We start from the raw sequence: 17,852 nt of genomic DNA, 5'->3' as shown, positions 1-17,852 counted from the left end.
ACGCTAGTAAGAAAGCTTCATCTCCAAATAGGATAACTCGGAGCTTTTGTGGGGAACGCTGTTTTAGCCCGCTGCGAATGTACAGGGTTCGGGACACTACATAGTCAGTGGTTGGATGCTAGCTTATACTCATTCAGTTACCTCAAAGGATTTAAACAACGGTCTCTGTGAAAGTGGATTCCTACTGGATTTTGCCGTTTGAAGAACAAAAGTTGATTTTAAGCTCACGGGTCTTTATGATAAAAAGGCGTGTGTTCTTCGCATATATTTAACAACTTATATATATAGAAAAAAAAAAAAAAAAAAAAAATATATATATATATATATATATATATATATATATATATATATATATATATTATTTTTTTTTTTTTTTTTTTTTAAACACTCATGTCGTTAAACCGAGAAAACAGTTAAACACTTACTGGAACTGCCCAAAGACAAAATCATAAATGGATTACTAACGGGACGATACTGCAGCTAGTTCTACCCCTGCCTGCTGTCTTTTCAGGAGCAGAAGGTAGAGTATTTTTATGTTTATGTTTTTTATTTATTTATTATTTATTTGTGTTCAATAAAACGAATCTCGTTTGTATTTTATTTTTTACGGTTATTTAAATGCCACTGCATAGTTTGGCTAGACTTTATTTATTTATGTATATGTTATTCCGCTGCATTGGACTCATAACTGGTAGTATGGCTAGGTATGGATAGGCTACTGGCTGCATGGCTTTCCCTCATGCCCATTATAACAATTACTTTTAGGGAGTGTGTCGTGTGCGGCTTCACTGCAAAAACTATTAATATAAAAAAAAGTTTTTTTTTTCCCCCACAATAATATCTAAAAAAAAAATATCCCCACAAATATATATATATATGTGTGTGTGTGTGTGTGTGTCTTGTCTTCAAGAGGCTGTCTTGGAGTACTGAAATACAGTGCGTGTTTTATTGAATAGTGCCTACATTACAGAACTAGCACAGTAGCCGACTCTACGGTATGTTAAATATTAAAAACAACTATGCGATGTAACTTGAACATAAAGAAACACCTTCACAGAGTAGTTATTTGTATATGTTGCCCAGATTTTCAGTTTAACTTCATAGCGACCTACGTCGTAACCTGTTTTCTGGGGATGGTATTTAGAGTGGTCCATCTTTGTTAGTTGTGTCTTGGATTGTAAATTGTCATGGGCGTTTATTCCCCGGGCAGGTATAGTGGAAAGCACATTTTCCTCAAAGTGACCTGCATTATGTGCACGGGCTGTGAATGCATACGTGAGATTGAGAGCGCGAGGCTGTTACGTTTTTTTCTTCTTAGCGGAGTATACTGTAACTCCTTTCAGAAGTGAAAGGATAACACTGACTGTGTGTTCTATAAGTCATGTTGTAGCCTTATCATATATATATATATATATATATATATATATATATATATATATATATATATATACACACACACACACACACACACACACACACACACACACACACACACACACACACACACAACACACACTAGTGACGGGACAGAGACTGCCCTATCACTTTGTTGTCCATTTTATTTATTAGACAAGTAGGTATTGACTAAACATCTTTCACATTATACTAACAATGACTGTAGTGTAATTTGGTAAACATAGTTTACACATGTAAGCAGTTCATGTAGGCTGCCAGAAGTTCGAAATCTAGCAATTCTGCCCTGTAAACACATTCAGCACAACAGCGATTGTGTGTAATTTTTTTTTTTCTTTCTCATAATTGGCATCAGATTACTTCCCTACTTCTCACGTGTAGACGAAATGTGATATTAATCTATACGGAGCAAGTGATGGCATAGGATCATTTATATGGGGTTTCTGAATAGTAGGGTTGTTCTTGCTTTAGCATTTAAGGTAACACTTTTGTTGTATGCTGCCTGCTGCGTAAAGATTTAAATTGACAATATTTGGTAATTTAAACGGATTTGAGATGTGTTCGCAGAAGTGGGTGGAACGGACGAGCTGCAAGGTCTATGGTCTGTTGAATAGACAAACGGATGCCCTTCTCGTGACAAAGGAAAGACAATAATTGATGTAGAGTATCCAAATCTAGTATGAAGTGGTTGTACTGAAAATGGCAAATAGCAGTAAAGTAGTTTTTATGCCTGTTTGTAAAGATGAGGCGAAATTAGTCTCATTGTTATAGCATTAGCAGTTAAGAACGGAAGGTGTAAAATGAATGAGCCCCCCAAAGAATCAAAAGTCTGAATTAAATTGGCCTCTCCTAATACAACAACCTCTTCGGTAAAATTCTTTTGCCAACCAAATAAACCCATTACCCATTGCAAGTCAATGACATTTCAGGAAACTAACTTCTGAACGAAATCTTAATGTAAAGAAGTATACAGAAGGCTACACACACACACACACACACACACACACACACACACACACACACACACACACATATATAATGGAGATGTTAATATGCAGATTTTGTTAAAAAAATAATAAAAGGAATTATCATATATGAATGTATCAGTAAGGGTTCAACATCTTTCAATTTCACATTATGCCGGTCTATTATTTTAATTTGATTATTTTAGCAAACTGTACATTTTGATTGTTTGATTAAATAAATACAAATATATATTATGTGTGTTCACTATTTTCTGTTGTTATGAAAAAAAAAAAATCAACTTCATCAGGCACCTATTTATATCTTTAGTCATGTTTATCACATGAAAAAATGTCTGATGAACAATGACATCATTAGTTGTGCAGAAATCCGCTGAACACCACGGTTGTGTTAGTGCGGTTGTAATACACACAGTTAGTGGCAATTAACCAACCAAACTGAATTAATAACCACAATTGATACTTGCTCTGAAAAGGATTAACTAGTGCGATTGTCGATGCCCTTTGTGACCGAACTGTGTGTGTGTATACAAACCGTATTAAGAGCAAAAGGTGAACTCACAACCGCTTTTAGCCTGTAGGGCATTTGCACACCTAGTTTAAATTGCAAGTGACTCGAATCATAGTTCACTTCAAGTTTGCTTCGATTCGTTTCACACCAGAAAAATTCAAGCGAACTTCGGTTTCCGTTAAAGTGAGTTCAAATTCGCTTGTTCGGTTCACTTGCAGTTGTTGTCAGTGTTATTTTGGTTTATTTAGCCAAATCTTTGCCGAAGAAACATAACATGCTGAAAGAGCGTCAAGTATTTGTCAGAAAAACACTGTTCATTTGGAGAAAGTGTTTATGAAAAAGATCTACATTGTACATTCAATCAACTTCAATTTAGCTGTTATTGATAATAATAATAATAATAATAATAATAATAATAATAATAATAATAATAATAATAATGTACGCTTGACAGTGCCATGAGATACAGGTGCAATAGGAGATGGATTAATAAAATCAGGTGCTGAAGCGGAAATGCAAGTGTATGGCGCAATTATAATAAAGCCAGATGTAATGCACGTGCTAAATCATTATTCAATTGTCATTAAATACTTTGCTTGTGACAGTTTTGCTATGCTTAAAGAACACGCTTGCTGCAATAGTAATTCAATCTCAAACACTTTTAGCATCATTTCATTGAACGACCCCAGGTTATGCCAGTTAGTAAATCTGCCCCATAGTATTTTTGAGTTTGGGATGTGCTGCTGTGTACATGTGACATTATGGTATTCTTGTCTGGTGTGTATGTGTGTGTTTTTTGACAATCCCTGTGTTGCTCATGTGCGACAAGGGGAGGCACTTTTTTTGGTGCCTGCTGAAGTATGTCATTTCCACGATTTGCGTCGCTGTTTGGAGCGGTTCGTTTTCTAGTGAACTGGAATACGTTTTGTTCCACATTGAAAAAAGTTGAAACGAAGCAAAGTGGCAAACGTACCGAGTCCACTTCCAAGCAAACCGAGACGACCATTTCAAGTCATCTCGGTTCACAAGGCCTCGTACACATACAGCCTAAATGCGGTTGCGAGTCCGCCTTTTGCTCTTAATACAGTTTAAGCACACACACACGATTTGGTTGCAAAAGGCAGTGACAACCACACTAGTTAATCCTGTTCAGAACAAGTAGCGGGTTCTGTTATTAATTCTACGATTACGTACTGTACTTTCTTCCAAAAATATAAGCAAACACAACCTCCATGCTGCCCTCACACAAACCTAACGAATGTTGTGTAATGGTGGTCCGAGTCCAGTTGTTAGTTTAAACAGGGAGTCACTCACTTCAGTAATGAAACGCATGTGTGTGTACAACAAACAACCGCAGCGAGAACAGTTTGTTAATGCGGTTGTCAAGCCAACTGCAGTGTGTGTATACGAGGCCTTAGTTTGATGCACATCCTGGTGCGATCCCATGGTTTTCAGAGGTTTCACATATCACTCCAAGCAAACCGAGTCACACTTCAATCCGCATCAAATTAAAACTGAATGCTGGGTCATTATTTCTAGAACCCTGCTGGTTATTGCCTCATAAATAAACTGGAATATTGGGAGAGAGAAACAGTTCAGATTCCAGGATACTAGCCTTTGAAATTACAGTCAGCAGGCCAGGGCCAGGTAGATGAATAGACAGTTTTACCACATAGTTTAATGCATCTTCTAAATATTCAGGTGTAAGCCCAAGTACACTAAGAGATGGGTTTGGTGTGAGCTCCTCTGTGTGCGTCCTGAGTTATGGCCTTGTAGACTCTGTCACTGGGATCTTCATCTATTAATCATGGAGGCTGCTTTCTTATTCGGTTGCCATAGTTTCAAAGCCGCAGATAGTGTTGGGGTGCCTTGGGAATGGCTGGATATATAGTAGGGCAGTGCACTTAACAGTCATTTTGACTACAGATTTGCTCTGAAAATAATAAAAGCTTATAGAGTTATCCTGTTTATTTATTTAAAAAAATAGAAAATAAAAAAAAATACCTACGTCTCTCTGGAGCTTGTTATGTGAAGTTCCAGCTGATGTTTGCATTAGTTTGCCTTGCTCTGGGTTTTGCTAGTAATTTACAGTTCAAAGACTGATGGCTTCTGTATCTGCCAGTCCACGGGAGGGATTTCATTAAAACAAATGAAGAATGGCTGGCAGAGGAGTGCATTTAAACAGTGTTTTGTTGTTGTTTTTTTGATAAATGTGTTTGTTTTCTTTTTTTATAAATGTTGTCCAGCTGTTCACTATTTTGCAAAGAAAAATCTAATATCTGCCAATTAAAACCTAAAATAACAATTCTATTCAATAAGCACTTTATTTGAACCAAACAGAGGATTATTATTTATTTAAACTACCATTTTTCTGTGTCGAGGAAATGTAGATTTAGTACACTGTTAATAAGTCCATTGTAAGTCTTTCTTCAGATTTTTTACAGACATCACTGTAGACTCGATGTTCCCAACTGATTAAAAGATGTGTAAGGTACAAAGTACACCACTTTAATGGTTCCTCGTGTATTCCTAATGGAGGAGTTTTGCACTTCAAGTGTCAGAGCAGTTTTTGATCATGCATTCACGGTGCATCTATCCCATAGGCTGCAGTTATCACCCATAACATTTTAACTATGTAAAGAAAACATGTGTTAGCTAATCCTACATTCTGGTAACCCAATGACCTTTGATGGCATAAGGAAATGCCTATTGCCAACATTTCACTTTTATACTTTGATATACATATTGATATGTCACAAGGCTTCGCCCGGGGTTAATTACACAAATTAAGTCATCTTTTATCCTTTGGATGTCTGTAAAACAGTGATTAGGCTCAGGTGTCAGGGAAGGCACACTACTGTGGCAGTGAAAACCACATGCAGTGGTGCTAAACCGTGGACCGGATAGCCTTTGCTCAAGTTTGAAAATAGTTGGTAACATTTTTTTGATAGCCTTTGTGTTGATCATGTGACCCCCATGAGAAGAAAAAATTAAAAAAATCTACTATGTAAAACATGTTGGTATAATGGCTGAACAGTTTGTTATTGAGCTGTGTCTTCAAACTGTAAGAATTGCAATATAATTTCAAAATGCGCTTGCAGGTGGTCTGCTCCTTGTACGTTGCATCTGATAAAGCTGGCTGGATGAGTGGTTGTTGCAGTGTTTTATTGTTAAGACTTGAGACAGAAACTACAAAGAAAATTATGGTTTTATGCTTCTGTCTCACAGTGATTTTGATGCCATGCTTTGATTAAAAAAAAAAAAAAAAAAGAAAAAAAAAATTCTTCTAATTGATGTGGTTTGTGTCCAGGCCCTAAGGGATTTTAAGGACCTGAGGAGGCTGCATTGTTGTGGGATTATTAATATTGAACTACAAACCAAGTGAGAGATGAACACTCCGTTGGTCTGATCTTTAAAGATTGTATATACAGATTCTTTGTTACTTAAACTAAAAAAAGTGTTGAGTTTTTGTTATTGAATTGATTTTTTAAAACTTTGACAAGATAACCCTATGATTCTGTAATATTTCTTTCCATTGTCTGTCTGAATGCAGCACCAGTTTAATTGAATAACGCAAGCCCATTCAAGCCTATCATTGTAAATGACACACAGGTGCTGTGATCCTTTCCAATATGTGACCTTTTTCAGAAATAATGTTGTGCTACATTCAAAAGGGGAATGCTGGACTTTTCCATGCAGCAGTCTTACACGGTTTTGCGTTTAACTGATGTGACCAGAGTTCACTGGGATCTCTGAAAACACTGGCAGGTACAGCTGAAAACCTCCCACTCTGAGATTACTGGAAAGAAGCATCTTGAATTTAGTTTGTAAAATGCGTAGTTTGTCTTTAATTTGACAAGAAAGGATTAATTGAACATTGATAATGGGGGTGGGCAAAACTGCTTCTCTTGTGCTAGGGGAGATTACTTTTTTTTTAATCTGAAAAAAAATCTGTTTCCTTTTTAACTCTGATTAAAGGAAATTGAACATGTTGAACAGTGCCCTTTTCAAAGATGAATTTTCAGGGTTGGGTTCCTCTTTTTCATGTCTCTTGTCCCGCTTACAATTTATTTATATGATTTTTTTTTGGTTTGTTTTTTATTTTATTTTATTTTTTTTCCCAGGGATAAAATAAAAAATGTATTTTATTCATGAGAAAAAAATACTGTGCAGAAAAAGCTGGTCTATTAGTATGAACGAATGTATGTTACAAATTATCTGACAAGATTTTTCCATGATGCAAAGTCCGATGCTGTGCATTATTTTCTAACTTTATTTTTTGTGGTGTTTTATTTGCTTTATATTTTTGGGCTGACCTAAATAGTCATTTATTAATCTCAGGTACATATTGTAATGTATTTTCTGCAGAACCATCAACTAAACAACAAATTAGGCATTGCATTTGACTCTCTTGATTTTCATCATTTCTTTTTTGACCTTTGACCTTTTTTGAAAATAGTATATTGCAAACACACAGGTTATACTGTACATTATGTGCTGGTTCATTAGCTAAATCCATGTGTCCTACAGAATAATGTGTCCAGTGCAGAATGGCCTGCTACAAGGCCCATAGTGTTTCAGCAGCTTCAAGTTGTTGTTCTAGTATAAAAAGCCTGACTAAAAAAAAAAAACATTGAACAGCAGTTTAAAAGGCTGTACAGAATTATTTTCTTCCACACATGGTGCTAAGATCGTCCCTGAAGCAGTTATAGTACAAGGGCATACATTGTGTTAACACATAGACAGAATATGATATAAAGTTTAAAAAAATTCAGTGATAAGACTGGTATTAATCTTGTATTAACATGCATTTGTCAGCAATTGCAGCTCTCATAGTTGTGGTTTATTAGACTGCCCTCTATTGTTTGTTTCAGTTAATGCAGCTCAGTTGTACAATTCATCTAAAATGAGTTTTAAATATTACCAGTAAAAAATGTAAACCAAACAAGTCCATGGGCTGACAGTGTAGCTTGTGAAGTAATCATTCATCTTTATTTTGATTGACAGTCATCAGTTTTATCATTAAATAATGCATGCGACTTCCCTGTAGGGTTTCAATAATGTGAGGTTTGGGACTAGATTCTCTTAAATGTTTAGTGTTTAAACACTTCTTATCTTAAACAAACAAGGTGTCAAGTAACTGCTTGAGTTTATTGCTCAGACAGTTACAGCTTAACAGCGTTATGACACGAGGACGCTGTCCTGGGGTGTAAAAGTAAACCGGTAAAATGTGAAGCACAACTCTTATTACCTTGTTTTCTGTAGAACCAAGTGTGTCTAAATATCTTGACAAAATTCTCATTGGCATAACCACATGGAATTCATCTTTCTACATGCTGTTTCATTAACGATACAGCTAATGCCACTTAACAAGGAAGTTAAGACACTTGCTAGCAAATGAGTGATTGTTATTTGTACCACCTTGAAGTAAATAAAAAACCTAACTTGCTGAAACATTAAAAGTGCATCGGAAGGAATAGTTTTCAGGGGCATTAATTACAGACATTCAGTACAGTAACTCGTAAATCTTTGTGTGGCACAAGCACTCATTGTGCACCACAAATAATGCAGCTTCATTTAGGTGGTTTGAGCACAGCAGAAGGCTGTCAAATCCACATTATAAATGATGATGTCGTTTTTCATATGGTAATGGTCGTATGTGAACGAATTCTCCGAACAGGGTTGGTTTAATCTGATCAAAGTTGTCACTCACTGGGCGCTGCGGTATGGAATGTGACAGCATTTTGTATTTAAGTGCTTTAATTGTGTTCTCCACCCTCACGTGGAGTGCAGGGCTCATTAAAGGAACCATCGCATGCTTCACTTGCATTGCCAGTGCTGTAAAATCTATTGTGTGCTATGTTTAATAGCCAAGGGTACATACAACCTCCCAGAGAAATCCTCTCACAGACAGTGAACTAGTGTGTTGCCTTTTCACAATGGACAATAACTACCATTACTACAGGGAAGACATATTAAACAGTCAGACTGAATATGCACATAGCTTACATAATAATAATAATAATAATAATAATAATAATAATAAAGATTTTTGGCGGACAGTAATAAAGCTTTGCTCTGTTCTTGGAAATGTTTTTTTTTTTTTTTTTTTGCCTTTCTGTAATCTCTTGTTGTCAGACTAAAACATACTGTAAAATGTGCATGCAGAGCCAACTGCTTCAAGGTCTCTGGCTCTGTTATCACTCTTGTAGGATGTGCTTACATCGTGAGGATAAGATTGTCAGAAGAACCAACAAAATCCCTAGTGACTTTAGCTTTGCGGCACAATTTGGATTGGGAAAACAATGTCTGTGACTTGATGTCTTCATCTTTGCATCTTGAATTTCCAAAATTGTATTTGAATACAAATATGATGATGTTTGCCTTTATAAAAAAATGTTGTTCTCTGTTGTTATTGTTCTTGTCATTCGTTGTGATATTTAAGCCAATGTTAGCTTGTCATATAGTCAATGTATTACTTATGTATTAATTAGACCTGTATTAAGTAAGTTTATTTATTAAAGGACCTTAAAAAATAAAGGTCAAAACCATGTTCATCAATTCAGAGTCTTCTAGTTTCATGGAACCCCCAAAAACTAACCTTCCTTGTTTCTGCACTTTGGGAGTTAATGAATTTGAGAAAACTGAAATGACCCACAACAGGCTTATTAAACAGCCAGCTTCCAGACATTTGCTTAGCAACAACCCTGGTTAAACCAGCATGGCACCATTTCTATGAGTGACCTAATAGTTTTATTGATATAGCAAACATTCCTCAACTAGGCTACATTATTTTTGTAGTTCATAAAATGTACCTACCTTTGTGGCCCTACTTCTATTAGGGAAGTACATGTATGTTTTATATTCAGTTGTCTTTCACCTCCTGCTCCTACTGTAGTGTAAATCTGTTTCTTGGCTACATTGTTTTAAATCCTGTTTTGTGAGAGACACAAATTAAGTTCAATTTAATGTGTAATGTCTATCACCATTGTTTACAGCATTGTTGTTTTATTGTGTATTGCAATGCTTTTTTTAACAGTCACCAGTAGCAAACATGTAAATTAATTTTTACTCGGGGAAAGCAATATGACTTGATCTGTTGTAGAAAAGCTATTTTTTAAATTTAAAACAGTAAACCAAGCTGAGAAGACTGATGCAGTTCTGTTGTGTTTGTTGTTATGCATGAATACAGCTGTCTGTTGTTATATAAATAAATGAATGGCTGGCTCCAGCAGAAGGAATGTTTCCAGTTGTGACTGTGGGCTATTTGGTTCTGGTTCTTTTTCCCATTGAGTTACTGCTGTCACCCCATGTGGCTCCACTAATTGGTTCTGCTGCCTCTGTCCTTTCACTCAAGAGCTTTTGCGAAGGCATCAGCTTCTGTCACATGGCTTGCATGTAAAAGATGGGACCAGGCAAAGGGCGCATTTCTACAAGACAAAGCATTGACTGTAAGAGTGAGCTGTGTGAAGTTTACAAGAATTTATCAAGTGGGGCTGTAGTGCTGCTGGATTACAGTTTCTGTAGCCTAGATACTCACCCATGTGTAAGTCAGCTCTGTACCTTTCAACTGTAGATTGGAACAATTAATTAGTTTTTTTAAACCTTTCTTGAAGGTATAATATGCAGGATTGATATACTGAGTAGTGCAGAATGTACTCATTAGGATTATAAGGAGATTAAACCTTTACGTTGTTCACTCTGTCAAGGGGCTTTGTAAATGGCTGACAAAGCCATGTATGGCAAAACATACTCATACTATTATATTATTTAGAAAATGTATAAAAAGATAATATTGCCGTGAACTACATTTGTATTGCGTGACCTTAACCTGACCTTGTCAGTACTTTCCACCTGGATTACCTCTATGTTAGTTATGTATTCCTATAAAGCCTTGTTCCACCAAAGTGTTTGGGAATGTATACTCTAGAATGCTTACTTTCATGGTAAACAATGAGCTGGGACTTCTTTTTTGTTTGCTTGATACACCTCGACTTTACTGTAGTTCAGTGTGTTTCTCTTAAAGCAAGTATTCAGTAAGCACACAGAGCTATTCATAGAGGGCCTTTATTGAAACAAACACAACTACTGGTCCATTTCATTCATTGGACCAGGGGATGTAATGAGTTTCAATCGGTTAAGGCTTTTGTCTAACTGCCAGTAGTTTCTTAAGTGTTTTATTACAGTTTCACATCAGTTTGTCGGCAGCCTGATTAAGGAATGGAACTGTGATTAGACAAAGACCATGTATGAAGCAGTACACGTCACCTTTAGGACAAGGCTCCTTTCTTTAACACACTGATCTTCCAGTTGTATTTATTTTAAAAGCAGCCAGGCAAAGATTCCAGTGGCCCAGACTGGAATTCATGGCGCCTTACTGTTCATGCATTAAAGACACCCTGCAATAGTGTATGTCCCATGTTTTTAACGATTGCAGGAATATGAGGATTAATATTTGCTTTTCATTAGAATTTCATGCCATACGAGTCCATGATACTATGAATGTGGGTATGTACAGTAGTAATGGCAATGCATATTATAATGAAATTATTGATACACGTGTGCTTGTACAGTATAACTAAGATACTGGATGGCTATGGGATAACAACTTTAAAGACTAGTAATGATATACTAACACACACATTTTTTTAATTTATTTTTTTATTGTAGCTCTATTTTGTTGGGCTATCTAAATATTGTTTAAGAAGGAAACAAACAGCTGCTTGTTTCATAATTCTTGCTTGGGGGTGTTTGTTACCACCAGATGTCAGACACTTTTCACTCAAAGAAGCTATTACTCCCTCATATCAATGAACATAATTGGTGCAGACAGGATGTTTACCTTAAATGCATAATTAACAGTATATCAAGCACGCTGTGAGGCCAAGTTTCTAACAGGGCCAGATTAAGCCACCGTGTAGTGCAGTATTGGTGCCACAGACATACAGTAGTGATGTATAGGAATTGGCTGAGGAGTTCAAATGAATTAGCAGTGTTCCAGTTTTTCACAGGAAATGCATTTGGTAATCTCTTTGTACCTGGATGCTTGTGGAGAGATCTATAAAGTCATCTGTACAGTGGCCAGCAGAATTGCTGCTGAACCATTTTTTATTTTTGGGGGGAATTACTGCTGTCCCTTATAAGTCTGTAGTTGATATGCTAGACTTTAATATGTCTATGTTGACCCAACTCTCAAATGGTTAAGTTAGGGCTGAGGATGAGCAGGTTTAACTTCTTTAAGTCTTAATGACTGAGACCGACAGTAGAGTAGACACAGATTTTATTGTTATGTCAAGATTGTCTCAGACTGCCAACTGACAATGATTGTTAACTACTTTCCTGGAAGTCTCACTGGTCCTGGCATGGAGGTGATGACAAGATATTAACTATAAACGTATTGAAGAAGGCATTTGCCTGTCCAACTACAGTATGACACTGTACACAGCAGCTGTTGATCTGTTGCTTTAGTCATTAGCTGAGTGGATACTTGAGCCTAATCAGTATCAAAAGGATGGTCACAGAGTCCTTGATTCCATTAAGTTAATTTAGAGGACTCAGCTTACCCATGAATCAAATTTCCCTGTAGCCTTAATCTACTCATCGACCAGTAAAATAAGAAAAACAGACGAAGAACATTCCAACTTTTACAACTGAGACTGTAGAAACGTTTTAGGCAGCAGGTTTCAGAGAGCATTCCATGGATTACATCTGTAATAGGTATCTATGGGGGAACAAATACCCAGTGACTCTCTTCATCTGGCATGTAATTGACTTGTGAAGTGTCCCGATAAAAACTGCAGCCCCCTTTCAGGTCAGCCTCAAATTCATGGGACTCCACTCAGCAATGATGATGGACCTTGGCAAGTGGAATTTAAATGCATTATTCAACTGTCATGAATATGCGTTTTGAAACTGGATAAAGCTCCTCGAGGAATGAAATAGTGAGTTGTCAGAATTCGCAAAACAATGTGATCAAAGGAAATGTGATCAGGAGGGGTGATTTACTCTGTTTACTCAGTTCTGTTTGCGTTTTAGATCTACCTGTGACTTTTAAGAACGGGTTGTGAACTGTGAATCTGTTTTCAATACAATTTGAGTGCATTACCTTTTTGTATCTTTTTTGTGTGTGAAAGTGTAGTGCTTTTGAAATTTCATGGTTAGAGGATTAGCTGATGCATTCATTCAGTACATTTCACTTGAATGGTTATTGGTTGTTATTGGTTTTGTGGGGAAACTATCACTTGATTTTTAAAAGTAGTGAAACCCTGAATTTGCTCTCTTATATAGCAAGTTACTGAATTCCTTATTTGTAGATTTAAGATACTGAATTCCTTATTTGTAGATTTGTAGATTAAGTCAATTCTGTTCTGGAGCTGCTCTGTCTGTATGTATCTAAACAGACATATACTACCTTTGTATTAGTTATGCTCACAAAAAGTCTAGCAATGATACTGAGGTAGTTACAAATGTACAGTATTGAGAAATGAGAGCTACACCTGTTTGGCATCTTTATGACTTATGCATTTGAATGTATATTTATTAAATTTGAAAGTCCAGGCTTGCTACAGTAAATCTTATTTAGGAGGTGGGACCAGCTGCTCAGAGAGCTCTTGCTGGAGGGTCTACTGTTATCACCAGATACGATAAGACACATGTCATGCAAAGCTGCTATTATTCCCATGTCAATATGGGAGCATATTAAATGTAGCATTATCAGTGTCTATAACCCACATCAAGCAAGCCAACATAAAAAGAAAAACTGTGGAAAAAGCTTACAAATCCAGTGTATTTTCCTATAGCCTAATTGCATCATGAAAACCACCACTCTGTGTACAGTTACTTGCCATGACTGTACATCATTCTGATTAAAATGAATATGTGGCATTATGAGTAGGCCTATGCGATTAACATACAGCCAAAGGTTTGTGGGTAGTTTGTAAGCCACAAGGTCAGTGTGATTCTTTCCTCTGCTTCATTAAGTACCTTAAAGCGACTGGGTAACATACTCTGTGCGTCATCAATCCAGATTTAGCAAATAAATATAAATCACATAGTAAGGGTTTTGTTTTGGGGTAGCCAAAAACTGCAGTGTTTCTGCAGTTTACAGCTAGACCATTATCATTTTGCTACCAGGCACAGAAGACTGTGATTGAACCCTTCTCTTCTATCAGTCGAAATGTGGCCTATGTGGTTCTTTTCATCTTTTTACTTCATGCACTTTTACTGCAGAAGAGACTTGTGATCCTTGCATATCAGGCATTACAGAATGCACTCTGACAGGTTTAAGTAATCCAGTACTCCAAAAGTGGTGCCTGTGTTCACTGTGAGAACTCCACTGGCTTTGAGCTTTCAGTATGGTACATCTCTACGGTGTCCAATTTAGGACATCATCAGACCTCACCCCTCCTTGTGTCAATCGTCACCCCCCCTCGCGTGGATCCTCACCCCTCCTCAACTCAATCCTCACCCCTCCTCGACTCAATCCTCACCCCTCCTCAACTCAATCCTCACTCCTCCTTGAGTCAATCCTCACCCCTCCTCGACTCAATCCTCACCCCTCCTTGACTCAATCCTCACCCCTCCTCGACTCATTCCTCACCCCTCCTGGAGTCAATCCTCACCCCTGCTTAACTCAATCGTCAGACCGCTTCACTATCCCCTACCCTTTTTTACGGTTTTAGGGGTGAGGTCTGAGGATGTCCTAAAATGGACACCGTACATCTCAACTCTGTCACTGTTAAGAAAAGCTTTTAATGGCTTTCTGAGCAAAAATGCTTGCTTAATGGAAAAACAGTAGTTGTTATGGACATCAACTATCAGGGTCCACTGAACAAAGAATTTGATTGGCTCAATTCAATATTGTCATCAAAGGTTTTGATCTGCACTGGAGATTAAATAAAAAAAGACCCTATGCGCAAACCACTAGACAACTATAGAGGTTATTTATAGCATGTTTAATAACATATCAGTATTTATAGTGATTCAAATGTAAAATATGATATTTAATAAACAGTTTTAGGGTCCCTTTTTTGAATGAATCAACAAATTCATATTCTGTGTCCTGGATGAAGTAAATCAGAATATCCTTTTTGTCCTTACATGTTAGAGAGTCAGTCAGCAGTCTTCTGCCTTGTTGCTATAGTGGTCGTTTGTCCTGCTGTATTGCACAAAAGACTGGATTAATGAAACACTTCCATAAAAATAAAAAAAAATCACATAACTATCACATAATATTAGAAGTTGGTAATCAACCAGATTCAGTAAGTGACACTGTGTACTGTAGTGAACTTCTTATCGAGTAATGGACTCCCAACCAAAATAAGTTTCCTAGACAAAGACAAGGAATAGCTTTCATTTTAGAGTTATTGTTTATCCGAGAACCAGGTGCTGCACATGCAAGTACAGGACTCCCACTCAGGTGTGTGTATGGTCAATAAGTTAATTTGACCACTTCAGATCCAACCCTTGTCCTCTTGCCCATTAGTGTCAGTTGCAATGTGGATTCTTGTAAGTTAGGAACTCCAAGGACCAGAATTCATTTAACCAGCTACTGCATCTGGAAGTGACAATTGGATATGTAGTAGGACCAGCCTGGGGAATAAGGCTGTTGCATTAACTATTCCACCCACTCTGATATAAAAGGATACCCTTTAAAATACCAATAAGAAATGCATAAATTAATGTATTCCTTGTAGTTGACTATTGTATGTGTTTTGATGAATATGAAACATGTTTAAAAAAAAAAAAAGGCAGATGGGTTCTGTTTAATGACAGCCTTTTCCTGAATTGAATGTTTCTGTGAAACACTGACCAGGTGGTATTTTGGGTCCCTGTGGACTGTTTGTGGTAAAGGTTGCAAACAGAATTGATTGGCCTTCTGAGGCTTTTTTATTACAGAGGGATTGTTCCTCTGCAATCAAGCAGCCCAGACCATAAGGGGCAATATCCCATTAAGGACAGTTATTAAATGTACGTTGTAGACCAAGAGAGGGTTCTTCAATTTAAAGTATTAATTTATTTTGTAAAGTTCTCCAAGCTTCAGAGGGCATTACGAGCAACACTTCCTTTCTCAAAAGTATGAGATGTTGTGCCAATAACCAATCTCATGTATTCTCATTTAGATATAACATTCATCTCTTGCAGCTCTCCAAGTGTCAGTCTGTGTGTGGAGTGGATCTGTCTGTATCTCTTGGGCTTATCTCTGTCTCAGCTAGGCTACATGATTACCAAATATTGCCTTTGACACATGGATTTTGTTTGATTTATGGCTTCCATTACACTAGCAGTGAGTAGCAGTGGATGTTTTATTCACCTTTTTTATTTACCCTCCTAAACCCATTAAAAGCTAAGCACCCTTGTTTCTCAGCCATGTAGATCAGATTGTTTATCCCATGTATCAGTGTTTGCATTGTTACATTTGTTGATGCAGTATGCTGAGAACAAAGGCAAAATAATAAATGATGGTGTTAGCAATGTGGTGTTGCGGTCAAGGCTGGCCATTGGTAGAAATGGCAAACCCAGACACAGAAGACTGCAATTCAGTGCTTTTGCGCACTTTTATTATTTAACAAATCAAACAAATGGATTAAACAACCACACATAACACCATACAAATAAAATAAAAAAAACTCCTCTGGGAGAACTAAGCTAAACTTATAAGGAGGTACGTTCTCCTCAACTCCGTCCTCTACTAACTGTGGGGGAAGGCTAAGTTCGTTTACTCCAACAAATATTTAGGCCTTTTAACTGAACTTTTGCTTGTACCACATGATCCAAAACAGCACCCAAGCCAAGCTGTCACAGCTCATAAACAAGGAGCACAGCCAACTGCTCCCAATCTTCTGTCTCAACTAATCTCTCTCTCCGCCCTCAACAAACATTACTTTGTTCTTTTCAAATGGTGTGATGTCTTCTTCAGCAGGTTGTTAATTGACTGATTGATCAGCCAACCAGGAACTACATACCTAGCATTCTCAGGCTGATCAATCAGACAGTCAGCCTCCTCAGAAAGACACCACACCAAACCAATGATCTCATTTAAAACCCTGTTGCTGTGCAAAGGCTGTCCATCTTAGTTCCATGCTGTTCCCCTACTCTTGAGCCAAGATGCTTGCCAGCTACAGAAACCCATTTATTATTATTATTATTATTATTATTATTATTATTATTATTATTATTATTATTATTATTATTATTATTTTATTTAGCAGGTGCCTTTATCCAAGGCGACCTTGAGACTATACTAGACTTAGTAGATATTTTAATGTACAAGGCCTCTGTCCTGTCACACCGGTATATTAATGATATACTGTTTTCTCATTCTTATCTTCAGAATCATGTGTAATGTGTGTGATTTTTTTTTTTAAGAGTACGTACAGTAAAGCTAAGCTAATACTTTATAAGATAGTGTATGAACATCAATCAAGGTTGCACAAGCTACTGTAATGCTGTGCGCATTGTGCTGTAACTTATTATGACCATAGATTGAAGCTGTAACGGGAAATGGGCTTATTGTTAGAGTAAATAATTGCAGGCTAAACTTCCAGTCAGTATGGCATAATAATAAAGATGAGGACATGTCTTGGGCTCATGTGTTCAAATCCAAACTGGGGTATTACTTGTCTCTTGAGAACAGTGCAATACCTAGTTGTTCCTCTGTCGTAGGGGTAAAATGGCTATTAAAAGGACCCCTCTATGTATTGAATGTGGTTTCCCTTTTAGTCAGTCTTCATTGTATTCTTTTTAAAGCTGCAGCTGGTGCAGAACAGTTCAGATTTATTCTCTAGATTTATTTTGTAAATGGTACTTCTGTAATCAGCAGCTATAAATCCCAATCACACCTATATGACATGGCTGGCCAGGAAAATTGCACAAAAAGCACTGTACTGGCTCTGTGTGGCTGATGAACACAATGGCATGTTTGATTTAACTTCTATAGTAATCTT

At 37.0% G+C, this 17,852-nt stretch overlaps 1 protein-coding gene across 4 annotated transcripts in view; it reads left to right on the top strand.

The window, feature by feature from the left end:
* The first annotated feature begins 393 nt into the window (after positions 1–393).
* The window catches only part of LOC121315274 (semaphorin-6A-like), a 52,776-nt gene continuing 35,317 nt past the window's right edge, over positions 394–17,852 (top strand). For all 4 annotated transcript variants that reach the window (XM_041249335.1, XM_041249322.1, XM_041249329.1 and 1 more), the window contains exon 1: positions 394–520. The gene's annotated coding sequence lies outside the window, so the exon portion shown is untranslated. The remainder of the gene's footprint in view (positions 521–17,852) is intronic.

Source organism: Polyodon spathula, chromosome 1, assembly GCF_017654505.1.
Source record: "Polyodon spathula isolate WHYD16114869_AA chromosome 1, ASM1765450v1, whole genome shotgun sequence".
Lineage (NCBI taxonomy): Eukaryota > Metazoa > Chordata > Actinopteri > Acipenseriformes > Polyodontidae > Polyodon > Polyodon spathula.
This window is presented reverse-complemented; position numbering and strand designations above follow the sequence as displayed.